Genomic DNA, 27,562 nt, shown 5'->3' with positions numbered 1-27,562 from the left:
GCATATATGTTCAACTGATAATGACAAGCTTATCTGAGTTCCCTGTTTGCTTAATGTGAATAGTAAACTTGTTTCAAACACGGGTTGTTATTCAAGAATAGGATAGATAATACAGGTATATAATGGACACATAAGCTAAGATACAAAGATGTCCCCACAAATAAGGATATGGTGTGAACACATATACATACATGTTTATGGGTACATAAATATATTATACATTTATACGCATATATTTGTGTATATGTGTGTATGTGTGCACATATGTATTGTAGGTGTGTATAGAACCAAAGCAACCAAGGTTTGAGTAATGAACTATCTCTGTCTCTGTTTCTTTTTTTCTCTCCATATATACAGAAATATCTATATCTAACTCTTTATTTACATGTTATTTGCTTAGTCCTGGATATGTGATTTCATCTACATAGGGAATTCCTGGTATGGAAACTCCATCCAGCAATGCAAATTGGTAACTGTCCTCCAACTTTTAGTCTTAGAGACCCATATGGGGCAATAATAAACAACTTACCCAGAATTATTCAGACAGTATGTTCCAAGAGCAGTTCTTAAACAAAAATCTTCCTGAATACAAGGCCAAACTTTGCTCTGCTCTGCCAGCCTGATACTCACAATGAGTGATTTTGAAAATTAGAGGCAGTAATGGGAAAAATGTAGAACATACCTAATAACTAGATATCTGTGAATGATTATTATGATTTGGCCACTAGAGGAAATTTTTTTGGGTGGATAGGTCAAAAAGCTCTCATTGTCTTTTTGCTCATGCATTCATCAGAATCAATATTCCAAATGGCATCTGCTCATAGATAGCCATTCTGCTGACTGTTCTGGGTTTTCCAGCTATTATCCCAAATCCCATCTATGTTAACATGCTTTGAAATGTGAGGCCCACCATGAGTATGCAAATTAGGGGTGTTGATATGCAAAGCAGGTCCCTAACTGTGATTGCCTTTGTAATCTTCTCTACACCAAATAGCTTTTAATTCTCCACTGAGAAGCAGGAAACAATCCAACTTCAGGGGGGATCTTTTTAATTTAAACTAGACCATACTGTACATTCCAATATCAAAGTTTTTTTTTTCTCTAGTAATTAAGTGGGTTATGGTTGTTGTTTCTGTGTAGGCTACTTAACGCTAAATGGAACTGTGCTAATTATCAATGTAGCACATTCAGGGGAAGGAAGTGAGACATTTAAAATTGTATATTTGCATGTGTGTTGGGTCAGCAAAATGAGACTTGGCCCATTCAGCAAATCTAGAAATTACTTCAGAGAAACTGTACTTAGCACTGAGCCAAACACATGCATAGGCAAAGCTTCTTTGCCATTAGAACAAAAAAAAAAAAACAGGATGTATAGGGTGTGAGCTTTCTGCGGTGTGAATCATTGTTGATTTTTTCCAGTGCTGCTGGGCATATTTTCATGAGTCAAGAAATATTAGTGTGGACAGTGCCAATTAAGCTAATGTTGTGGGTAGACTAAGCCTGTACAGAATCAGAGAAAAACATGTCGGGTATATTCTAGCACAGAGAACTCCAGACATAGTTTGCTTTAAGATTGTAAGAGTTAGATAGTTAGATATTGGTGGCTCTCTTCTATCACTAACAATAACAGCAAAAGCCATAAGGAAATATATTGCTTCACAATTTATGGATATATATTTCTTTTCACTTTATTAGTCATATATATGTATATATATGTATACATATGTACATATACTATCATAATCTCTGAAATATGTGGTACTCAGAGAGAGTTATAAATAGTAGGGGCTCTTTTAAAATGGTGGCTGTGTACAAAGGACATCAAACATCTGGATGGAAACAGATCATAATCATGGAAGTAGACAGATAGTTTCCATAGATCTTGATGTTTCATATCATGTGGGGAAAAACATTAATCCTTTATATCAGTTTTTCTTCTAGTATTTTTTAAATACCTCCTATGTACCAGACACTGTTTCTGGCACTAGAGATTAAAAAATAATAATAAATAAATAAATGAATTAATGAATGAATAAATGAATGGTCCTTGATCTCAGGAAGCTTATGTTATATCTGGGGATGACGACATGTACATAGGAAAGTACATATGTATATATGTGTATATATATATGTATATATGTGTGTGTGTATATATATATATGTATATATGTGTATATATATATATGTATATATAACCTATGCTGTATAAATAAAAGCAAGGTAATTTTTTTAAGATGGGGAAGGAATTGTGGAATCATAGAGAAACTCTCTATGAATGGGAAAGTATTGGATCAAATATCTTAATAGAATTGGTGTCTGTGTTTTATCCTGTGTCATGCTCCTAAACATGGTCATATCCTTTCCTGTGTCTGTTAGGTCCTATGACAATAACTTAGAACCATGGAATCCTAAAGTCTGGGAAAGTTTCGTGGTGTGCGGAATAAAAAGGAACATAACAATAGGCCAGCTGGCATCTCTTTTCCTACAAGTTTTCTACTGCAGTTAGAAAGTATAACCTCTTATCTTGATTAAAATAGTAAAATATGACCTTGTGCCCCCAGTTTGACTTTCATATACTTCCTTGTTCAAATTTGAGGGGAATGCAGCCATTTGCTTCCCATTGCTTCCCACTGTCTGTGTTCACAGGCAGTAATAGTTCTCTTTTATCATTTTTCATCTTCCTCCTCAATTCTTATTGACTCATCTTTTCTACTTGAACTGTTACAGACAATCCCCTCCATTTTTTAATTTATCTAATATTATATTCAATGCTCACTTCTATGCATCTTTTCTTTAGTTCCATCTAAAAAACCTTTTATTTTCCTTCACATCCAAATAACTTTTTATGCTATTCTTCTTGCTATGAGCAGCACTTGATTTAGTCTTTAAAAGGCCATTTTTCCAACAAGGTATCAGAATTAAAATGTGGCATCAAACTTTGCTTCTGATATATCCAAGGGAACTCTTTCATTACACCTTTAGTAGTTGTTTTAGGGTCCCAGCTGTTCTGTAACTCGAGAAAAACTTTCTATCTCCATAAGGAAAGTGAATTGAAGAATTTCAGTTGTTGCTGTTTTCACTTTCACATTGGAAAGGATATTAAATAAAATAAAATGATGATCTGAGTTAGGACTACGGGAAAGGGTAATCAGACACTCGTCTGGGGCCTGATGGTTAGTTATTTTGGTAAAATTTAGAGAAGATACAGTTTACAGTGACCTGTTGCCTCCTATACTCCATCTAATGGCTTAGTAACATGGCAAATTACAGAGCCAGCCCAGTGGAGATTGTCTGATTGTCATGACAACAGTCTCTCATGCAGTGATTCAGTCATCTCTGTGGTATTCTCTCCCCAGCACATTGCTGGCACATAGTTGGTGCTTAATAAATGACTATTAACCAATTGGTACCTATGCCTTCAATCACTGGTCTGTTCAACTTCTGTCTACCCTTCTAGACAATGAGTCATTTTTCCCATTGAAGAAACCAACAAGTTGATTGAATTATTGATTTCTAAGTTACTCATTTTGTTCTTGGCTTTATTTTTGATTTTTAAAAGAGTTTGTTCATTCTCTTTTTTTTTCACGTGAAGTATGTATAGTTTTGAAAGTCCATCATTTAATGTCCATCATTCACAGTCCTATCAAGGAAAAAGGACCTCTATGTGGCAAGAAAAGGAGGATTATTGGAATTAGTTTGAGTACTAATGGAAGAGAGATTCATATGAGTTGCAGCTGTCTTAGGATAGCAAGGGACTCATATTCCTGTTCATTTTCAGGAAGTGAGTCCTTTGGCTTTTGACATGTGCTGCTTTGGACATGGGCCATTGAAAGAAGTAAAGAAAGAATATTCCCACTGTGGGGTTCACTCTCATTCTATTTATAGCCCAGTTCATTTTTGCTTTGTAGTTTAGAGTAACATCTTTTCATTATTGAATTGAGACCCTGCCAGATTATCTTTGACCTTCCATTACTCCCTTTCAGTAATTCCCTTGCATGATCTTTCAGTAGGCCCTATGAGTGATCCTGGCTTCCATGGGGACACTCTTCAGCTCTGTCACCATGACACCACCCCCACCACAGTTAGGTCATATGTGACCATTCAATTAATCACATTAATCATGTTTGTACTTAACATACATGAGCCATGACTTTTGAGGGTATTTTTAATTGACTATAAATCAAATTGTGAATCTGAAAAATGAAGGCAATTAATGAAAAGGCAATAGGTGCTGGGGCCTGCATGCTAACCAAGGGAAAAAAAAAAAAACCAAAACACTTTGCCAGTGAATTAATTGTCCAAACAAAAGCCCTTTTGACCCTTCTGAAAAGATTTAATTTGGATGCTAATGAACAGATGACCCTTCCTGTCTGGGAGGTGAGAGAATACATGTTTCTAGGTTCAGAATTTCTATGAATTGGGGCTTTTGTCTTCACATTCAGGTACCTGCTCTGTGTGTTTATTTTTCTTTTTAAAAAGGGGAAGTAACTTCCTTTCCATTTTCTAGTCATTATTAACCAGTTAAGCTTTGCTTCTTGATCAAGTGGGAGATTTATTAACTTGATCATTGGAAGAATATGAGGTTGTCTTTGCTGTGACATCAAAAGGTCTGAATTTAGAAGGCTCCTGTTTTTCTGGATTTAAGCTCTGTGTTCCTTCCTAGTCAGAGTGTGATGAGTAAGAGATATGTACTCATTGAGTCTCTCATGGTTCCACCCTACACAGTGACTGAGAACAAAGGTCTCTTGGGCTGAGTGTGGCAAAGGGAAAACTTAGAATATGGTTATGGTCATCCAAAAAACTTGGGTTTTTTTGGAGCTAGATTTTTTTTGGGTGACAGGGAAGCTCATGGGAGGAGTGATGTAGTCTCTCTGCTCTATTCATTTATTCATACATTCACTTAACAAACATTTATTAACTGTTATCAGCATTCTAGCTACTGTGCTGGGCATTGGAGACACAGAGAAGGAAGCTCTCAATGGGCCCCTCCTCCTCCCTGGTATCTCTCCCCTGACTCTTTTCTGGAATTTTCCATGCTAGAAACATTAATGTGCCCACCCACCCTGGCTAATTAGCTCCTTCCTACATCAGAGGCAGGAAACCCTACCCCTTTCTATAAAACCCCTGGGTTTCTACCACATTGAGAAGACCAGGCCTGTTTTGTGGAATGAGGTCCTGACATGATTCAACCAAACTAAGAAAAGTAAGAAAAGACTGACAGAATCTATACCACATTGGGAGGGCATATTTTTTTACTAAATTATTGATCCCCTTTCTCCTGCTATGGCCTGTGATTATAGGATCATAGATTTAGAACTAGAAGGGACCTCAGCTACCATAAAGTCCAATCTCCTCATTTTTCAGATGAAAAAACAGAGGCCAAGATGGGTTCAGTGACTTACCCAGGGTCACACAGCTATCAAATGTCTAAAGCAAGATTTGAATCCAGGTCTTTTTGATTCTAAATCCAGAATTTTCCCCACTATACCACATTATGTCAAACACCCGAATGCTGCTTAATGGCTGTTACGGATTTACCCTAACCCTCCCCAAGCACAAATATCCTTGTTCCCTCTTTCTTTGCCCTTCCCTCCCCACCTTTCCCTTCAGTGCTTCCTGGTATCTCAGTTCTTTATTTGTATTAAAAATGTACCAGATAAAGGTCTTTTGTGCTTAGCATCATTGGCCAATTTTCTTCTTTTCTCAGGTTCCTCACCCCACCAGTATTCCTATCCCATCAAGAACCAGCAAAACTACAGTTAAATAGAACAATTATGCAGGGTTTTTTTCTCTGAATTTATTGTCCATTGGTCCTAGTGGACCTTTATAAAATATGTATTTATGATAGTCTATTGATAAATCAGTTCCTATGCTTTATGGGGGAATTCAACAAGCTAAACCCACTAAAATGCATGCTATGATATAAAGACAATTTCTACTATAAGTAACATAAAACTGATAGCTATAGATAGATTCATAATATAGTTCAACAAACATTTATCAAGCATCTACTACATGTAGAAAACTATGCTAGATGTTGAGGATAAAAAATGTAACTAGACATAGTACTTGTTCTCAAGGTACTTATAAGCTTATATGAGAGGCAAGATATGTACTCAAATAAAAGTAATATAAATTAGAAAACAGTTGCCAAGGAACAAACATTATGAGGGTCTTGAAGGGAGAAAGTTAAATTATAATTTGTTATTAGGTATGGAAATAAACATATTTATTATGACTGGGACAGGAATAGTAGAGAGGCAGAAATCTAAAATGTCTGGGAAAGCTTCCAGGGAAGGGTAGATATTAAGTGGGATTTTGGTTCATGGAGAGACATTATCATGGACTAGGATCCCCACTGGGAAAATCAGAAAATAGAGTCTCCAAGATGCAAAGGGAGTCGTATCCAAGGAACCTGGGGAGTAACTTTTTGCACCGAGAGCAATCCTGCTGTCTTTGCCTCTTGATGTGGGAAACTTTTGCCATTGTCACAATGTGTACTAGTTACCCCCTTTCTAAGGTTTCTAAGTAAGGTAGGATATTTAATGGATCCAATGTTGGCTTTTAGAGTGCTTCATTTCTGTTTATAGAGGTCACGTATCTTGACCCTCATAGAGTTGAAAGAGACCTCAAAGCTATTTATTGTAATTCCTTCCCTTTATAGATGATGAAACTTTTTCCTATTAAAGTAAAGTGATTTGTGCAATGTCATACAGGTAGTAAGTATCAGATGTAGGATCTGAACCGTCATCTGACTTGGGACAATGTTCTGTATCCCACTATGGTAATCTGCCCTGATTCTTCACCGAAGATACCTGAAGCTAAACTGGAGACCTTCATTAAGTACAAGCGATTCCTACCCATGTTACATGTACAAGGTAACATGTGGCTTAGATGGCATTTATATTCTAGTCTAACTCTAAATCTTATGAGCCTATGAGTCAAAGAAGAACAGTTGGACAGCATGGCTGTATATGGAAATTACTCAAATTGGGTTGGAGGTTGGAAGTAGAGTGGAAAACAACAACAATTGGATTTGGAGAGAGAAAGGAGAGGTTCAAATCCTGCCTCTTATGCTTATTGACCCATAAAATCTTGGGTGAATCCATTAGTTTCCCCACATGTCAAATGAATAGATTAGACTAGGTTAGGGGTCAGCAAACTGCAGCCTATGGGCCAAAGCCATCCCAAAGCCTATTTTTTTTTTTAATATGGTGAGCTGAGAATGATTCTTAAATTTTAAAATACAATAAAACTTTATTTTAAAATATTTTTTAAGAATATTCTTAGCTTCTTGGCTATACAAAATCAAGCAGTGGGCTGAATTTGTCACATGGGCTATAGTTACTGACCCCTGGAGTAGGTGTTCTTTATATTTCTATTGAACTCAAAGTTGACATATGAACCTATATATTGAAGTACTTGAAACCATTTTTAATGTTTTGTATTTCATTCAGGGAGCATTTGGATATCTTCTTTGTACACATATTTGAACCTGTTTTGTGATTATTCTAGGATATGTCAACTCTTATTAGATGGTAAATTCCACAAGGACAAGAGCCATCATGTAATAATAACAATAACAATAACTAACATTTGTATAATGCTTACTATGTTCCAGGAACTGTTCTAAGAACTTTAAAATTATCTCTTTTGGTCCTCACAAAACCTTGGGAAGTAGATGCTATTAGTATCCCCATTTTAAAAGAAACTGAGGCAAACAGAGGTAAAGTGACTTGCCCAGGATCCCATAGCTAAGTGTCTGAGGCTGGATTTGAATTCAGGTCTTGTTGACTCCAGGTCCTACACTCTATCCACTGCACCAGTCTCTGTCTCCTCCTTCAACTTGGAATGTGGGCTCTGCACATAGTGGGTGCTTAATAAATTCTTGTTGAATTGAGCCCCTGGCAACTCCTTGAAAGACGAATAATGTAGAGCAATGTCATCAAAATATTCTCTGAACAGGACCATTCTTTCAGTTAATATTCAGAACTATCTGAAGAAGAGAGCGGTACAAAGAGAAAAGTGAAGACAGAGGCAAAAAGCTACATAGAGGGAGCTGGGGGATACAATGGAGAGGACTCTGGGCCTGGAGTCAGGAAGGCTTGAGTTCAAATGAGACCTCAGTCATTGACTGGCTGTGAGACACTGGGCAAGTCAATTAACCAATATATGTCTCAGTTTCCTCACCTGTAAAATTGGGATCATAATTGCACTTACCTCTCGGGTTTATCATGAGGATCAGATGAGATACTATTTGTGAAGCACCTAACATACATAGTGCCTGACACATAATAGGCACTTTTTTTAAACTTCTTTCCCTCCTGCAGGCATTGCTAGAACAGTGAGGTATCCAGTAGGGAAGAGAGGTGGACAGGTATTTAATATGAGGAGACTACATGAATGTTTAACACCCTTCAGATATCTTAAGGAATGTGTCATATTGTCCTATAGGCAGCAAGAGCTAAGGGATGCCATTGGGGGAGATTTTGCTTTGCAATACAGCAGATTGTTTAATCTGGAGTCTCCCCTCAAGTGTTGGTCTTTGTCTTCAGCCTGGGAAGTCGCTTTACTCAATAGGTCCTAGAACTGTTCTAAATCTACTTTGTGACTCTTTCTTCAAGGTGATTGAGAATTTAGGAACACAAGAAAGGTATATGAGCTGCTGGCAGTTTAAAATAATAAAACCACATGTATCAGCCTCTTTAATAAGTAAGGCATCAACATACAAATTAGGAAGAGATTAAGTATAAATTTAAATAGTTTAAAGAGGCATCAGGATCATATTATACTGTAACCGATCAAATCTACACACATTTTAATGATCGTGACGCCCTCTGAGTGTCCTTTCTACTCTATTTTCCATGGGGATTGATGTGGTAACAAGAGTAAGGGTGTAAGACTTGGAAAAGCCCTGTTGGAAAGGTCCTGAGAACTTGGCTGAGCACCAAATGGTAGTCCTCTTTTGGGAGGGGGGTTGACCCACTACCATCAATTAAGCAGTCAAACGACTAAGGCCTTGGTAATATTTGCCCAGTAGAGCACAGTGGGTCAGCTACATAGTTTTTCTTGAGATTTTAGCCCATGCTGATTCTTCTGTAACCATTCAGGCTCTTACATTGAGATAACTCCACTATTTAGTCTTATTTCCAAGATCCGGTGCATAGGTGATACTGCATGTAGAGTTTTTTCTTCCTGAATCATTCTTTTTTTTTTTTTTTTTAGATGGATAATGTAACAGAGATTAATGAAGAAATTCCAGTAGTTTGGTAGGATCTCCAGACACTAACACTATAACTGATTATTTACCCTAGTGATCTAGTTACCCTTGGTTTCTGTTCCCTGATCTGTGTCCACATAGATACTGTTCTGCTTCGTGTGTCTTTACCTTATATAACAAGGAAACCCCTATTTCCTGCACAAGGCGCATAGGTGTCAATGGAATGATGGGCCCTGGACTCAAGAGGATTTAAGTTCAAATCTGGCCTCAGATACTTCCTAGCTGTGTGATCCTGGGCAAGTTGTCACTTAACCCTGTTTGTCCCAGTTCCTCATCTGGGAAAATGAGCTGGAGAAGGAAATGGCAAACCACTCTAGTTTCTTTGCCAAGAAAACCCCAAATGGTGTCATGGAGGGTCAGACATGACTGAAATGACTCAGCAACAACATTTCCTGCACAAAGCATTAAAGTCAAGACATTAGCACTACCGCAGTCAGGCCCCTAACCTTACCTCCTGATTACCAGGCTTCTTAACCTTATCACACCTTACTCCTAGCTAGATGGAAAGAGGAGAATAGGTTTGGGGGGAGGAAGCAGAGAGTGATATGAGAAAGTATAATTCAGACATATGGCCTCTGTGAAACTGGTAGCAGCAACTTATCGCAGTTCACATCATGCTGGCATCACATGTTCTTGGACCCAGGGCAGCACGGTAGCAAGAAGTGTGATACCACCAGAGGATAACTCATAAGGCAAATGCGACCACAAATGGAAAAAAAAAAAAACATTCAGGAACTCACGATCCTGCCGAAGCTGAGCAGCTCCCCTGTGAAAGGGCCTCCCGTCTTTCTTTCTCTAAGCATCATATGGCTGTGAATGTAATATTCTGGGTCTATTTTTTGACTCCAGTGGTGTAATATGTGTCTTCCTGCTTCTTTGCATGTACTTATTAGAAGTAACCCTGGAATGAAGGGGAGATTAGAACACTACCCAGAATTCATAGTTCCATCTGCGTGGTTCATCTGTAGTGTCTTTTGTGCTATGACAGCAATGATTGAATCAGTATATTGGATCTCACAGGACTTTAAGTAACCATCTAAGAGGCCAGGAATTCTGTGTTCCAGCTATTTAGGCAGAGGTGGAAATATCAAGTACAGCAGTATAAATTCTTGTAACCTTCACCAACCCCACCCTTTCAGTTGAAGGCCTCATCCTCTACTTTCCTGAGAAAATAGAGACCATTCAATGTAAGTTCTTTCTCCCCTTCTTTATATTTCCTCACCTCCTACCAGCACCATTTTCTCTTTCTTTACTCCGGTAAAGGATGAAGGAGAAGCCTTTCTCCTTGTCATGGCCAGTCTATCTCACTGATGCTGTCCTTTCCTGTTACCTCCAGCAGATTGTCTCCACAATCATTCCCATACTTTGTATTCTGTAATGTCATCCATTCTATTAGTTCCTTCCATTCTGACCACAAACATATCCAGGTATCCATATAATTAAAAACCCTTCTCTGGATTTTCTGTTTCCCAGAGCTATCATCTTTTATCTCCTCTTTTTTTTCAGCCAAACTCTTAGAGCAAAACTATCTATACTCATTGTTTCTGTCTATATTAATTTCCTGTCTGCTCACCCATTTCTCAAAACATTATAATCTGCCTTCTGACCTTATTAGTCAACAAAGTTTTCTTTCTAAAATTACCAGTTATCTCTTTATTAGAAGACCTTTTGGTATTTTCTCAGTTCTCGTACTTCTTGACTTCTCTATTACATTGGACTCTACTATCCTCTCCTCATGGATACTTTCTTCTCTTGGAGTTCTCCTGAATGTACTCTCCCTTTATTCTCCTCCTACCTATCTAACTATTTTTTAAAGACTCATTAACTAGATTATTATCCATAGAGTACCTCCCTCCAAATGTGAGTGCATGGCAAGGTTATATATTGGGCTCTTTGCTTTTCTCTATATAGATTGTCTTTTCCAGTGACCTCATAAGCACTTAGTATTTGAATTATCTCTAAGCATTTGCTTAGAAGATTTGCTTAGAGATTTGCTTAGAATTCCAGATTTATATACCCTTCCTTAATTTTTCCGCTGAGCTCTAATCCCATGTCACCAATTGTCTTTTAAACGTTTTAAACTGGATATCATATAGGCATCTCGAACTCAGCATGTCTAAAGCAAAGTTTATTATTTCTCTCCCCAAATCCACCTTTCTCTCAAACTTCCCTTCCCTCGCCTCAGAATTGAATACAGATTTTTATTTACAGCTCTTCAGAACTTTGCCCAAACCAGTTATTTACCTGTCGCATTTCACTATTTTTTACTCACTCTGCAGTCCAACTTGACTAGTCTTCTTACAGTCTCTTATACATGACTCATCATCTCCTATCCCCACACCTTTGTACAATTGTCACCCATGCCTAGAATGCACTGTCTCCTAATCTCTGCTTCTGATGATGTCTAATTTCCTTCAGTTCTCAGTAGAAGAATCACTTTGTATTTGAGGCCCTTCCTAATCCACACCCTTCCACTCCAGCTATTAGTGCTTTCCCTCCAAAAGTTAACTTGCATTTATTTTATTTATTATTGCATTTAACTTTTATGATTGGTCTAAGTGACATTTGCATATTTGAAAGAATACTCATTCAGATGAAAGAACTAGCCTCCTGACCACCACCCCACCAAAGTAGAAGAAGTCCCCTAGGGGACTTTTTAGCCATCTTGGTCTTCTCAAGAGGTAAAGGCCTGTGAGTAATGTGTCAAGCTCCTTCTCAGCGTGACTTCCTTCACTCCTGCTTGGGAGAAGTGGACGTAGGAGGGAATGGTATGACACCCAACAAGGTTGCCAACCCTTTCAATCATTTGCTTTATACTCAGTGGAGACCAAAGCATCCAGCTGACAGCTATCAGTCATTTGGATAGATAGGTACCTTCCTCACTATGCATGTCACCTACTTATTATGACCTTCAGAATTATTGTTAATGAAGCTTGATTTTCTTGTTTATACCTATGCATTAAATTAATCTTCCTAGAGATGGGAAGTTTATAACATTAAGGGATTAATGTTTGAAAAACAGAACCAAGGCTAAACTAAACGTCAGAGGAATAGAGTTAGCATTATACTTACTTTTTCCCCTTCCCTTCCTTTCCCTCTCCTGTCTTTCCTTTGTTCCTTGAACAGATGAAAAAATTAGTGTCTCTGGCAGTATGTATTCAATGACCATTTAGATTTGTCTTGGACTATGACCTTTGAACTCCCTTCCAGCTCTGTGGCCCTGTGAGATGACTTTCCTACAAAATGATATATGATAAGCGTATAAAAGAGGCACAAATAAAATGCTGCCTGAGATCTGAGATGAGAGAGAATCATTAATGACTGGGAATGGGTGGGAGGATAACGGGCAGCTTCATAGAAAAGATGACATTTGAGGTGAGATTGACAGCATAGGCAAGGATTCAACAAGCAGGGGAAAGTAAGGGGAAGGTGCTCCTGATAGAGGGAAAATTGTGGACAAAAACACACAGGTACAGTAATCAGGGAACATGAATACAAGAAGCCAGTGGATAGTTTGGTTTGTCTGTATTTGTGATGGGATTTCTTTAATGAGTTCTTTAGTGAGTTCCCTTAGTACTCTTAAATTACAATTCCATATACCAGAATTCAGGAGACACATAGCTTTTCATAAATGCATCTGCCTTGTAGAGTAAGATTCAGTTGTATCCTCATGGCATCCAGGGCTTCTTAAATTTTTTCCACTCACCACCCCCCTTCAGTGCTTCTATTGAATATCTTACTAATTCTCCATAGGATAACCTTGGTTAAGTCATTTTACTTCCTGAAAATTCATTCTGTAAAGGGGAATGCTATTACTTATCTTTGACAGGGATATTAGAGTAAACAATATCATTTTGTTAAAACTAAGCAGCTGGAAATAAGGGAACATACTTTTTTTATTTGTACTTACAAGAACTCTCTCTCTCTCTCTCTCTCTTCATACATGTGTGTATATATACAAATACATACATATACACATACATACATATATACATACACACATACATATATATACATATTTATGTGTACATATACATATACATACATACATATGGCTTTCTTTAATAATGTGGATAAGAGGCATAGATGTCCTGAAGGCTGCATCCTCCCTGCTTCCTATGGCTGATTGTTAAATCTTCAGTATGAGAATTTACAGCTTGGAAATTGGCAAATGCTTCAATTTTGGGGTTGGTTTATTGTTTTGTTGATTGTCTAGATTTTAGAATGATAGAAAAAATGTAAGTGATACAAATTAAACTTTAAAAAGTGTCCTACCATACCTATTTTTCCCCCAGAGAGCTGATTGTTTAACATTTACCAGCATACTCCTACTCAGGGTAAAGAGTTACATGTCAGCACTCACTGGCTCCTGGTTCTGTGAAGAAAGAGACCTTTGAAAGGTAAATTAGTGGGACAGCTAGGTGGTGCATCGGATAGAGCGCCGGCCCTCGAGTAAGAAGGACATGTGTTCAAATACAGTCTCAAATCGGACACTTGACACTTGTTAGCTGTGTGACCTTGGGTAAGTCACTTAACCCCATTTGCCTTGCCAAAAAATTAAAAAAAGTAAATTAGGGTCACTCATTCACTATAGCATTAGAATAAGGGCTCCTTGAGTAAAGGAGTTTTTAAAAAAATTAGGAGGGCCGTTGATCAGCTTTGTCCACTCATATTAATTCTTTGGAGGTAAATGCCTCTCTAAATGAGAGAAGTCTGGGTGGGGGCGGAGCCAAGATGGCAGAGGGAAAGAAGTGACTGTCTTGAGCTTTCTCCCAAACCCCTCCAAATACCTATAAAAAATGGCTCTAAACAAATTCTAAAGCAGCAGGACCCACAAAAAGACAGAGTGAAACAAATTTCCAGTCAAAGATTGCCTGGATGGTTGATCAGAAAGGTATATCGCGCCAGGCAGGCAGAGGAGCACAGTTTGGCATAGGCGCGCAGGCCGCAGCGACCCTGGAGCGGGCCTCAAAAGACTGAATCGCGGGCAGCTGTGGCAGTTTCCAGACTTCTCAACCCAAGAACGCCAAAGACAACTTAGAAGGTCAGTGGGAAAAGTCTGTGACTGCGGTGAGAGAGGAGCTAGGTCTCAGCCACAAGTCTCCAGTGTGGCCCCGGGGCTATGACTGTTTCCTGAGCTTCCGGCCCACAGACTGAGGGGCAATCGAGTAGCTGATCAGAGGGGGATTGCAGGGATCTCTTTGCCAGTGCTGAGGCAGGAATCTCTTGCTTTACCGGTGCTTGGATCTGGGTCACAGTTCTGAGGGGCGGTCCTGAGGTGAGGAGGAACTCTGTGAGGTGGAGCTTGTTGTGGTGGTGGAGAGAAAACACCTCGCCCCTTGTCATACCACCTTGGAAGAACTGAAAATTTACAGGTCCCTAGAAGTACCTCTGAAAACAGCTGTACAAACCCCCGAAGCTTGGGACAGTACACTCTACACATTGGAAGCAGACTTTTACCTTAGCAAAGAGTTTAAAACTCAAGTAATTGGCTGGGATCATGAGTAAGCAGTGCAAAAAAAGTCAGACTATATTATCTTACTTTGGTGACAAAGAAGGTCAAAACATACAACCAGAAAAAGACAACAAAGCCAAAGCTCCTACATCCAAACCTCCAAGAAAAATATGAATCAGTGCCAGGGAAGAGCTCAAAAGGGATTTTGAGAATCAAGTAAGAGAAGTAGAGGAAAAACTGAGAGTGATGCAAGAAAATCATGAAAAACAAGTCAACAGCTTGCTAAAGGAGACCCAAAAAAATACTGAAAAAAATAACACCTTAAAAAATAGCCAAACCCAAACGGCAAAAGAGGTCCAAAAAACCAATGAAGAGAAGAATGCCCTAAAAAGCAAAATTGGCCAAATGGAAAAGGAAGTCCAAAAGCTTACTGAAGAAAATACTTCCTTAAAAATTAGAATAGAGCAATTGGAAGCTAATGACTTTATGAGAAATCAAAACACTGCAAAACAAATCCAAAAGAATGAAAAATTAGAAAACCATGTGAAATATCTCATTGGAAAAACAACTGACTTGGAAAATAGATCCAGGAGAGAGAGTTTAAAAATTATTGGACTATCTGAAAGCCATAATCAAAAAAAGGGCCTAGACATCATCTTTCAAGAAATTATCCAGGAAAACTGTCCTGATATTTTAGAACCAGAGGGCAAAATAGAAATGGAAAGAATCCATCGATCTCCTCCTGAAAGAGATCCCCAAAGGAAAACTCCTAGGAATATTGTAGCCAAATTCCAGAGTTCCCAGGTCAAGGAGAAAATATTACAAGCAGCCAGAAAGAAACAATTCAAGTATTGTGGAAACACAATCAGGATAACACAAGATTTAGCTGCTTCTACATTAAGGGACCTCAAGGCATGGAATATAATATTCCAGAGAGCAAAAGGGATAGGATTACAACCAAGAATCACCTACCCAACAAAACTGAGTATAATCCTGCAGGGGAAAAAATGGTCATTCAGTGAAATAGAGGACTTCAAGCATTCTTGATGAAAAGACCAGAGTTGAATAGAAAATTCAATTTTCAAATACAAGACTCGAGTGGAACATGAAGAGATAAACAGGAAAGAGAAAATCATAAGAGACTTATTAAGGTTGAACTGTTTATATTCCTGCATGTAAAGATGATATTTGTAACTCATGAGACTTTTGTCAGTATTAGGGTAGTTGGAGGGGGAAAAATTTTATGTACGTATAGATAGATAGATAGATAGATAGATAGATAGATAGATAGATAGATAGATAGATAGATAGAGGGCACAGGGTGAGTTGAAAATTAAGGGGTCATATCTGGAGAATAAAATTAAGGGGTGAGAGAGGAATATACTAGGAGAAGGAGAAAGGGAGAAGTAGAATGGGGTAAATTATCCCACAAAAACAAAAAACAGAAAAGAAAAGGCTCTTACAGTGGAGGGAAAATGGGGGAAGGTGAGAGGGAATGAATGAATCTTATTCTCATAGGATTTGATTAAAGAGGGAATAACATACACACTCAATTGGGTGTGGAAATCTGTCTTACCCTACAGGAAAATGGGGGGGGGAACAAGAGAGTAGGGGAATGATAGAGAAGAGGGTAGATTGGGAAAGAGAGTAATCAGAAACAAATACTTCTGAGGAGGGACAGGGTCAAAAGAAAGAATAGAATAAATGGGGGGGCAGGATAGGATTAAGGGAAATAGAGTTAGTTTTTCACAGCTTGTCTACTATGGAAGTGTTTTGCATCACTGCACATATATAACCTATATTTAGTTGCTTGCCTTATCAATGAGGGTGGGTGGGGAAGGAGGAAGGGAGAAAATTTTAACTCAAAGTTTTAAAAACACATGTTTAAAAAAAGTGTTTTCACATGGAACTTGGAAATAAGAAATACAGGAAATGGGGTATAGAAATTCATCCTGCCCTACAGGAAAATTGAAGGGGAAGGGGATAAGAAAAGGGGTGGAGAGATAGAAGGGAAGGCAGACTAGGGGAAGAGGTATTTAGAATGCATGCCATCTTGAGGTGGGGGGAGGGGCGAGATGGGGTGAAAATTTGGAACTCAAAATCTTGTGGAAGTAAATGTTGAAAACAAAAAAATAAATAAGAATTACCATTAAAAAAATGAGAGAAGTCTGAACTAAGTAGGGAAGGATAAAAGGAATTCCATGTACAAGACTTGCACATCCAAAGATCTGTTAAACTATCTATACCCAACTGAAGATGAGTGGGATGCTGAAAGCCTCCAAACCTGTGTTAAGGTTGAAGTGATAGTATAACCATTCTCCACGTTAGAGTGTTGGGGCAACTTCAGAGATGACTTCTCAGATTTCCCTGTTCATGTATGAAAGTCCCATCTGACTTGCATTACAAATGCTACCTTCTTTCAGGATGGTTATGGTGTAGAGCAAGCTGTTCATCTCTTTCCTTCCCTTTCATATCTACACTTGTAGATCTTTGTGTGCAGGAATTGGTTGAGGGCAATAAGAATATGAGTGCGGAAGGCTTCCTGATTTATTTAAGATTAGCTAAAAGGGGGCACATAGAAGATTTAATTTATGATGCAGGTGCTTACCTGGATCCAGACAGATTCTTTATCTCTGGTGTTACTATTAGGCAAAGAGGGAGAGACCTCAGCTGGTTTTAGAAGTGAAAAGGGACAAGGGACAATTAAGGCTTACAAGCCAAATACTAGTCATCTGGTTCAATGGTGAGTCTTTTGGGTTTATTCAACTAGTAAATGTTGCTTCTATATATAATCTACCTAATTTTTTCCAATGATTAACACCTCTATTTTTTAATCAAGTACCCAAACTATTTTAATCATCTAGCAAATGCAAGGAGAATAGACTTAGATTAGTCTCAAGGAAGGAATCAAATGTCTCATAGAATTGATTATGCCACCCCAACCCATCCCCAACTCACACACCTTAGGCTTCTACATGTGAAATGTTAACTTCATTTTTATAGGGGAGGGGGGGAATAAACATAAAATATACAGAGACCTAACAAGGGGATAAAGGCCTTACTTATTCAAATGAACAATACATAAATGTATGTATGAATATATTTTAGCAAGCAACATTGATTCATTTACATTTCTCGGAGGGACAAACAACACTTTCAATTACAAGTTTCTAGGAAGCATAACTGTATCATTTTGTTCAAAATAAGAAAGGGTACAGAACTAGACAAAGAAAGCACTGCAGTAGTTAAAGGTTTTGGAGTTTTTAAGGTTTTTTTTTACCTTGTCACCATGGTTCTGCAGATGAGTATTTAGACTGTGAATATATTATGAGAGCATGATAGTGAAATTTTACAGTGGGGTCATGGGTATGTTCTGTGGTGCAGTGAGGTGGGAAACATTATACAGGAGAAAATGGAAATGCATTCAGATCTTGCCTCTTACTACCTGTGTGACCATAAATTGCTTAATCTTCATGAACCTCAGTTTCCTCATCTATTAAATTACTGGGCTGGACTACTGTAGATGGTTTAGGGGATCTCTTTCAGTTCTGGTTGTATTAATATACTCCACACACCAAGAAACACTGTGATTTGAAACATTGTATGAAAAAAATGTTCTATTAGTGTTAAACTTAGTTGGCCCAAATACCAACAGAATGAAATTAAATGGCAATCATGTCCTAGGTGAGATATCCTACTAGATGAAATGGAAATCCCCTTTCCATAAAGGGAAGGGACTGGATGGAAACAGTCTAGTTCCAATAACTTTTTCAATAATCTATGTTAAGGATTAATTCTACCCACCTACGGACAGGACCCTCCAGATTGGCAGCTGGTTTGGTAGCCAAGAAAGGTTATCCGGAAAGAATAAGAGATTCTGGGATTTAAGAGAGATGAGATGGAGATTGGAAATTCTAGTTCCTCTGGCTAGAAGAATGGGGAGATATAACACAAGGGCAGAGAGTTTCGACAAAGTGAGCCTCCTGCAGTTGTCTGATCTACCAGACAAAGCCGGATATTGAATTAATAGCAGCAACCTGGTGACTGTAATTTCCAAGCCCTAGGAGGCACATTAAATGTTCAAAGGCCAGCAGAGGGTTGGAGGAGGAAGTGATAGAAGCCCCAGTGAGTCTATTTTCCCCATGTTCCATTTTGTCAGTGTTTGACTCACCTAAAGTTAACACTAATAGAACATTTGTTCAGAAATGTCATCACTGAGAATAATGTGTTAAATTTAAACTCTCCAAAGGCTCCAATTCATCTGTTATGAAATTGAAATTGAATCAACACATCCTTAAATGGCTTTCACAGTCAACACAGCCTAGGGCATATTGTTTTCTCAGCCTGCAAGCCCTGTCCAACTTTTGGACTCAAGATCTTTGAAAACTTTGGCTAGCAGACTATTTTATATCCCACCTCCCCAATCACAAAATGAAGTCCAAACTTGGGAAAAAAATAAATGTTCCATCAAATACTTGTTTTTTAGTCAAGCATAATATTAACAAGGCAACTAGATAAAGCAGTGGAGGGAGTGCTGGGCCTGGAGTCAGGAAGACTCATCTTCCTGAGTTCAAGTTTGGCCACAGACACTTACTAGTTGTGTGACCTTGGGCATCCTGTTTGCCTCATTTTCCTTATCTGTAAATGAACTGGAGAAGAAAATGGCAAATGACTCCAGTCTCTTTGCCAAGGAAACCCCAAATGGGGTCACAAAGAATCAGAAACAACTGAAAAATGACTGAAGAACAACAGATAACATTATTAAATTCTGCAAGGGCTGTATGTTGAATTTAGCACCATAGGATCATAGATCTAAAGTGTAGGAGGGGTCTCAGAGACCATCTCGTCTGACTCTCTCTATAGATGAAGACGTTGACCACTAGAGAATTTAGGAAATGGTCTTTGAGTGGCAGTGTTTAGTATCATGGAGACTTATATGGTAAATATATTCTTTTCCTAATCTCTATCTCTTTTTTTTTCTAATCTCTATCTCTTATAATCCATAGTTTTCTTCAAGTCCCAGCTTCAGTACTGAAATCTACTTTGGGCTTTTCCTATTCTCTGCTATCCACACCTCAATTGCTAGTGCCCCCAAATCTCCTTCTATCTGTTTTGTGTAGAATTAGGATTAGATCTATGAAGGCATTAATATAAAGAACTCTTGGTCAAGTAAAATCCCTCTACCAGTTCAGTGAAGCACTTTCTCTGCCATGTGTAGTCTTAGAGAGTTCCCAGAACACTGCAAGGTTAAATGATGTCCTCAGGATCCCATATCCAGTATGTATTCAAGATAGGGCTTAAACCCAGGTCTTCTGGGCTTGAGACTAACTCTCTATTTATTGCACCAGTCTAATTCTCAATTCAATTATATCTAATGTGTGCATAAGTGTATACATGTATATACTGAATATATATGTACATGTGTATATATGTAGATAGAAACACATATACACTATACATGTCTATATACCTATTACATAGGTTATGTGTGTGTTATATATGTGATATACATACATAATACATACATACAGTTGCACATGTTGTCTCCCTGGCTAGTCTCTATGCTTCTTGAGGGGAGGGACTACTTCCACTTCTTTGTATTCCCAGTGTATTCCCAGCACATAATAGGTACTTAAATGTCTGATTGATGATTGTTTTTTTTTTTAGTTCATCATTCCAAACCCACAGTTTGTAATCTATTTTCAGTAAAAAGTAATACAACAGGTAAAATTTTGTGAGTTATGTTTGTTTCATATCGTGATGGATTTTCTACCATAGCATAACTGCCCCCATGTTCCATTTTCTTATGGTTATTAGAGATGAGGCAGTATGGAAATGGACAAAAATTAAAAAGGCTGGAATGAGCTTAATTTTCTCTTGTTTCAGGGATTTGAGAAAATCTTGTGAATACATTGTTTGTACTTGGAAGAAAACAGAAAAAAAATGAGATAAAAAAGAGGATTAACTAATGGGGCGGGGGATTGTTGTAAGCTGACAATAAAAGGAGTTTGAGATATCAAAATCCCATTTACACTAAAGCCTGTTACATCTATACATAGAAATGTGGCAGCATCTGGTTTAGTAAAGTAGTCAATGAACCTACTACCATTTTGGAAACTATCAGCCAACAAGTCAGTCAGTCAATAAACATTTATTAAGTACTTAATATGTGCCATCCGCTATGCTAAATGCTGAAAACTGAATTTTACTCTAAGTCATTGGTCAAGAGGATAAGAGAGCCTGTTGTGTAGTTGAGGTACTTAAAGCAAAATTAATCAGTCAACCAACCAGCATTTATTAAATGCCTATTATGCATTATGCTATGCTCTGGGGATACTATGCTATGGTATCTATGCTCTGGGGATACCAAGACATCTCCCTGCCTTCAAGGAGTTCATATACTTTTGAAATCTTCAGAACTACTGACACAGACAGAGAAAAAGGATCCAAGGAATTCAAGGAATGGAATTTTTCCATGATCTTCAATATTTATCATAGTTGTGTATCAACTCTAGGACCTTAGAGGTAGGAGGAGGTGTTAGAAGACATGGTCCTTGGACTCAAGGTGCTGGTCTTCTAGTAATCAATACCAGTGAGTACATTGCTATTTAAGAGATGCTGGTAGAACAACAGAGAGGCAGATGTGGGATTACTACTTCCTGGAATTTTACTTTTATATCTTTGAGATACTGGGGCTTTAATGACTCCTCTAATAAAGCTGGCACAGAAATTCAAAATGTGAGAATGTTAATACTTTTCCAATAAATCTACCCATCCTAATGCTTCTGGAAACAGTGGTTGCTGATTGCAGTTTTCCTGCACCAGGATCATTTCCCAGCATCTTGATGGGACATGACTGGTATTAGCCATTCTGGACACTGGCAATTAATGGCAAGCAAGAATATTTGAAAAGAAATTTCTAGCCCCAGGGGACCTTGAGTTAGAGCTGTCTGAAGCATTCACTACCTATTTTAGTATTAAAAATTAGCAGGGAAAAACAGTCTTTCCTCAGAGTATTGAATAGCTTACAGTATCCCCGATGGACAGAAAATGAACTCTCTGTGGACTGGCCTAGGATGACTATCCTTGGCAAAACCCAGCTATTGATCTCCTCAGCTCTAAGGACTAGTATTGTTTTATTTTTGTCTTTGTATTCCCAGCACATTGCCAGGGACATAGAAAATTATTAATAAATGATCGTTGAAGGAGCGGAGCCAAGATGGCGGAGTAAAAGCAGTGACTTGCTTGAGCTACCCTGAAACTCCTCCAAATACCTGGAAAAAAAATGGCTCTAAACAAATTGCAGAGCAGCAGAACCCACAAAAAGACAGAGTGAAACAAATTTCCAGCCCAAGATAACCTGGATGGTTGATTGGAAAGGTCTACTGCACCAGACTGGGAGAGAAGCATAGTTCAGCTTGGGCCGCACAGGCCATGCAAGCAAAGATGGGACCTCCGTAAACCTGGAGCAGTCCTCAGGGAATTGAATCCAGGGGACCTGTGGTGATTTCCAGACTTTTCAAACCACAAACACCAAAGACAACTTAGAAGGTCAGTAGGAAAGGTCTATCAGACCTCAGTGAGAGAGGAGCTCTATCTGGCCCCAGTCCTGGCACAGCCCCCAGGCTGCTTCCAGAGCTCTCTGCCCACAAACTGAGGGGAAATTGAGTAGCTGATCAGAGGGGGATTGCAGGGATTTCCTTGCTGGTGCTGAGGCAAAATTCTCTTGCTTTGCCATGCTTAGATCTGGGTCACAGTTCTGGGTGGCAATCCTGGGGCAAGGAGGAGCACTGGCTTGGTGGAGCTTATGGCAAAAGTGGAGAGGGAATCCTCCTCATACTTCCAAGGCAGAAAAGAGTGCTTGTGGTCACTCATAGACCAGAGTACAGGCAAGGAAAAGAGTAAACACCTTGCCCTTGATTGTACCACTTTGGAAGAACAGAAAATTCACAGGTCCCTAGAAGTATATCTGAAAACAGCTGCACAAAGCTCCTGAAGCATGGGACATTTAATAATGTTATTTGTTGTTGTTCAGTCATTTTTCAGTTGTTTCTGATTCTTTGTGACCCCATTTGGGGTTTCCTTGGCAAAGAGACTGGAGTCATTTGCCATTACATTCTCCACAGTGGAAACAGACCCCTACCTTAACAAAGAGTTTAAAACTTAAGTAATTGGCTGGGAACATGAGCAATGAGTGCAAAAAAAGTCAGACCATAGAATCTTACTTTGGTGACAAAGAAGATCAAAACATACATTCAGAAGAAGACAACAAAGTCAAAGCTCCTACATCCAAAGCCTCCAAGAAAAATACGAATTAGTCACAGGCCATGGAAGAGCTCAAAAAAGATTTTGAAAAGCAAGTAAGAGAAGTAGAGGAAAAACTGGGAAGAGAAATGAGAGTGATGTAAAAAAATCATGAAAAAACAAGTCAAGAGCTTGCTAAAGGAGACCCAAAAAATACTGAAAAAAACAATTCCTTAAAAAATAGACTAACCTAAATGGTAAAAGAGGTCCAAAAAACCAATGAGGAGAAGAATGCCTTAAAAAGCAGAATTGGCCAAATGGAAAAGGAAATCCAAAAGCTCACTGAAGAAAATACTTCCTTAAAAATTAGAATGGAGCAAATGGAAGCTAAAGACTTTATGAGAAATCAAGAAATTGTAAAACGAAACCAAAAGAATGGAAAAATAGAAAACAATGTGAAATATCTCATTGGAAAAACAACTGACCTGGAAAATAGACCCAGGAGAGAGAATTTAAAAATTATTGGACTACATGAAAGCCATGATAAAAAAAAGAGCCTAGGCATCATGTTTCAAGAAATTATCAAGGAAAACTGCCCTGATATCCTAGAACCAGAGGGCAAAATAGAAATAGAAGGAATCTACCAATCACTTCCTGAAAGAGATCCCCAAAGGAAAACTCCTAGGAAAATTGTAGCCAAATTCCAGAGTTCCCAGGTCAAGGAGAAAATATTACAAGCAGCCAGAAAGAAACAATTCAAATATTGTGGAAACACAATCAGGATAACATAAGATTTGGGAGCTTCTATATTAAATGATAGGAGGGCATAGAATATAATATTCTAGAGGTCAAAGGAGATAGTATTACAGCCAAGAATCACCTACCCAGCAAAACTGAGTATAATCTTTTAAGGGAAAAAGTGGACTTACTGAAATAGAGGACTTTCAAGCCTTCTTGATGAGAAGACCAGAGCTGAATAGAAAAATTTGACTTTCAAATACAAGACTCAAGAGAAGCATGAAAAGATAAATGGGAAAGAGAAATGATAAGAGACTTGTTAAAGTTGAACTGTTTACATTACTACATGGAAAGATGATATTTGTAACTCATGAGACCTTTCTCAGTATTAGGGTAGTTGGAGGGAAAAAATTATACGTTTAGATAGATAGGTAGATAGAGGGCACAGAGTGAGTTGAAGATGAATGGGTGATATCTAAAAAATAAAATTAAGGGGTGAGAGAGGATTATATTGGGAGAAGGAGAAAGGGAGAGGTAAAATGGGGTAAATTATCTCACATGAAACAGAGAAGAAAAAAACTTTTACAGTGGAAAGGAAATGGGGGAAGGTGAGAGGGATTGAGTGAATCTTATTCTCATTGGTTTTGGCTTAAAGAGGGAATAACATACACACAATTCGGTGAGAAAATCTATCTTACTCCACAGGAAAATAGGGGGAAAGTAGATAAGAGAGCAGGGGGAATATAGAAGGGAGGGCAGATTGGGGGAGGGGATAATCAGAAGCAAGCACTTCTGAGGAGGGATAGGGTTAAAAGATAGAATAGAATAAACTGGGGGCGGGATAGGATAAAGGGAAATACAGTTAGTCTTTCACAACATGACTACTATGGAAGTGTTTTGCATGACTATACATGTATAACTTATATTGAGCTGCTTGCCTTCTCAATGAGAGTGGGTGGGGAGGGATGAACAAATAAAATTTGGAATCCAAAATTTTAAAAACAAATGTTAAAAATTGTTTTCACATGCAACTGGGAAATAAGACATACAGGCAATAGGTTATAGAAATATATCCTGTCCTACAGGAAAATAGAAGGGGAAAGGCATAAGAGAAGGGAGGGTGTGATAGAAGAGAGGGCAGATTAGGGGAAGGGATATTCAGAATGCATGCTGTCTTGGGGTGGGGGGAGGGGCAAGGTAGGGAGAAAATTTGGAACTCAAAATCTTATGGAAGTGAATGTTGAAAACTAAAAATAAATTTCAAAAAATAAAAAAAAATGAAATAAAAATATTTATAAAAATAAATGAATGAATGAATGAATAAATAAATAAATAAATGATTGTTGAATTAAATTTTACCCAAAATGTTTTGGGTTATTCTGAAGCATGATGCTACTGCGGATGTTGCCCAAACATACCCTCCAGAGAGCAACCCAGATGCCTCAGAGCAAAAGGACTGGTTGCTAAGGGATAATACCTAGTATGAAGGAAGCCTTTTGGTTGCTTCTCACAGGCTTGCTGGAGAATACAGTGGATACAAACCCAGAGGGTTGACATGTCCCGTGGTGAGGCAATGCCAATGTTGTCAGCTCGCTACTATCCCTCGCTCCATTACCTAATCCTCTTTTTTATCTCCTCTTTTTTTTTGTTTTCTTGCAAGTACAAACAATGTATTCTCAAGATCTAGTCCTAGTTTTATCACCATAGGTAGGTGACCTTGCTCAAATGCTTAATATCTCTCAAACAATCTCTTTATTTAAAATGGGAAAGTTTAGCTCAGCTTGATGATCTCCAAGCTTCATTCCTACTCTGTTTAATGTTCACTCCCATTTAATTAGACTATATTGTTTTAAAGCAAAAAATGGTGATGCAGTTTTCGATCCTTTGCCTCATTCCATAGATATGGACTCAGATGTCTCTTTCAAAAATCAAATCTACCTTCAAATAATGGAGTTTTTAACCACCATCCAAGATGTGAAAAAGAGGGTGATAGGTTCTGAAGGCCAATCCCTATGGAACCAGCAGGCTGCAGTGGAAGGAGTGATGACTCTGGCGTAAGAGTCAAATCCTTTCTGTGTCACTTACTACCAAGATAATCTTAAGCAAGCCACTCAACTTCTTCAAGCTTGTTTCTTCATCTGCAAAAATTGAGGGTACTGGACTAGATGGCCTTTGAGTTTTCCTTCAGCTCCAGATCCATGAATGTTAGAGTTCCTAGACATGTTTTGAACAATGAAATCCTCTTTAGAAGGCATGACTTGGGGCAGCTAGATGGCACAGTGGATAAATCACTGGCCCTGAAGTCAGGAAGACCTAGGAGAATTCAGGAGGACTTAGTTTAAATCCAGCCTCAGAGACTTACTAGCTGTTTGACCACTGGGCAAGTCACTTAACCCTGATTGCCTTAAGAAAAAAAGAACAAAAAAAGAATGCATGTCTTGTCTCTTAAAGTGATTGAAGGAAAAAACAAACAAACAAACAAACAAAAAATCTTGAGTCCTGGACCACTGCTCCCAGCACTCAAGGGTTATAACCTAGGTTTCTGGAGAAGGGTCACAGGGGTCATTACTGAAAGCTAAAGGCTAGCAAAAGGCAGGTGAAAAACCCTTAATGAGGTATAGGGAAAAGGTAACTATCAGCTCAGGAGACTGAAGATTCTTTTCTCTAAGAATCATAGGGATATTTAGCCTGAAGAAGAGAGGACTTGGGAGACATGATATCTGCCTTCAAGCATGTGAAAGGTTGTCACAGGAAAGAGATAATAAACTTGTTTGGATTGGTCTCAGAGGACAGAACTAGGAATAAGGTGTAAAAATTGGGAAGTTAGGGAACAAAATAAAGTTCCTAACCATGTAAGATGTCCAAAAATTCAGTAGTCTGCTTCAGGAGACAGTGCGCTCTCTCTCTCTCTCTCTCTCTCCCTTTCTCACTCTCATTCATTAGAGGTCTACTAGTTGTAAATGCTGGACTGCCTATGATTCTTTGATTTTGTGGGACACTGGGAGCCCAAGCCTGGGCCTAGTTCCAAGCAAAAGAGTAACAACTAGGGAGAAATCCCATTGAGAAGGGAAAGCTTAACTCAGCATGGAAGAAAAACATCTCATTTAGATGCATAAGTTCTGGTCTGTCTGTTTAAACCAAAAAACTGTCTCCTTATTTTATAGTCACACCTCATCTACCAGAGGGGAGGACCCCCCTGGGGACAATGATATATAATATTATCACCAGCATTGCAGAATGCCATTTAACATTGAATATAGTATAATAGCAAAATCAAAGCTAGTCAAAAAATGCTTTGTGAGTTTTTTTTCCCCCATGCAATGATACATTTACTTGGTTTTCCATAGCATTAAAAGCACTGAGCCAATATTGTTAATTTAGTTCTGGAAACCTCAGCTTTTTTATTTAAAGTTTGGTACCATACACATTATGTCAATTTCAATTGCTGTTTTGCATGGACCCTATTATACTTAACATAATGAATGCTAAACATGCATCCACATTGGGTTTTACTAAAACAGAAGAATCTAAAATTTGACAATTCAAACATCAGCTTTAACTCAGTAGATAAGTATAATGTGTTATCAACAGGTAAAAAGAAGTTAAAGACTACTAAATCAGGATTCTGAACTGGACCTGTGGGCAGATCATCTGGGATCCCTGGGGTTCAGGAAAAGGGAATAGAGCTATCTCAGCTAGAAACTAAGCTTTAGGGACTATAGCTAATGAACTGTTTTGGAGGAGGAGGTTTGTGTTCTAAAATGTAAGGAAACCCACACAAACACATATTTCTTGGCATATCCTCCATTGGCAAGGCTCTCTGGAAATAAGAGAAAATGTGGAAA

At 38.3% G+C, this 27,562-nt stretch overlaps 1 protein-coding gene across 2 annotated transcripts in view; it reads left to right on the top strand.

The window, feature by feature from the left end:
- CDH13 (cadherin 13) overlaps nt 1–27,562 on the top strand; it is a 1,255,388-nt gene that overhangs the window by 240,875 nt on the left and 986,951 nt on the right. The window lies entirely within an intron of this gene.

The sequence above is a fragment of the Vombatus ursinus genome, unplaced genomic scaffold, assembly GCF_900497805.2.
Source record: "Vombatus ursinus unplaced genomic scaffold, bare-nosed wombat genome assembly UNPS02009062.1, whole genome shotgun sequence".
Lineage (NCBI taxonomy): Eukaryota > Metazoa > Chordata > Mammalia > Diprotodontia > Vombatidae > Vombatus > Vombatus ursinus.
The sequence above is the reverse complement of the archived record's forward strand: the minus strand, read 5'-3'. Positions and strand labels throughout refer to the sequence as shown.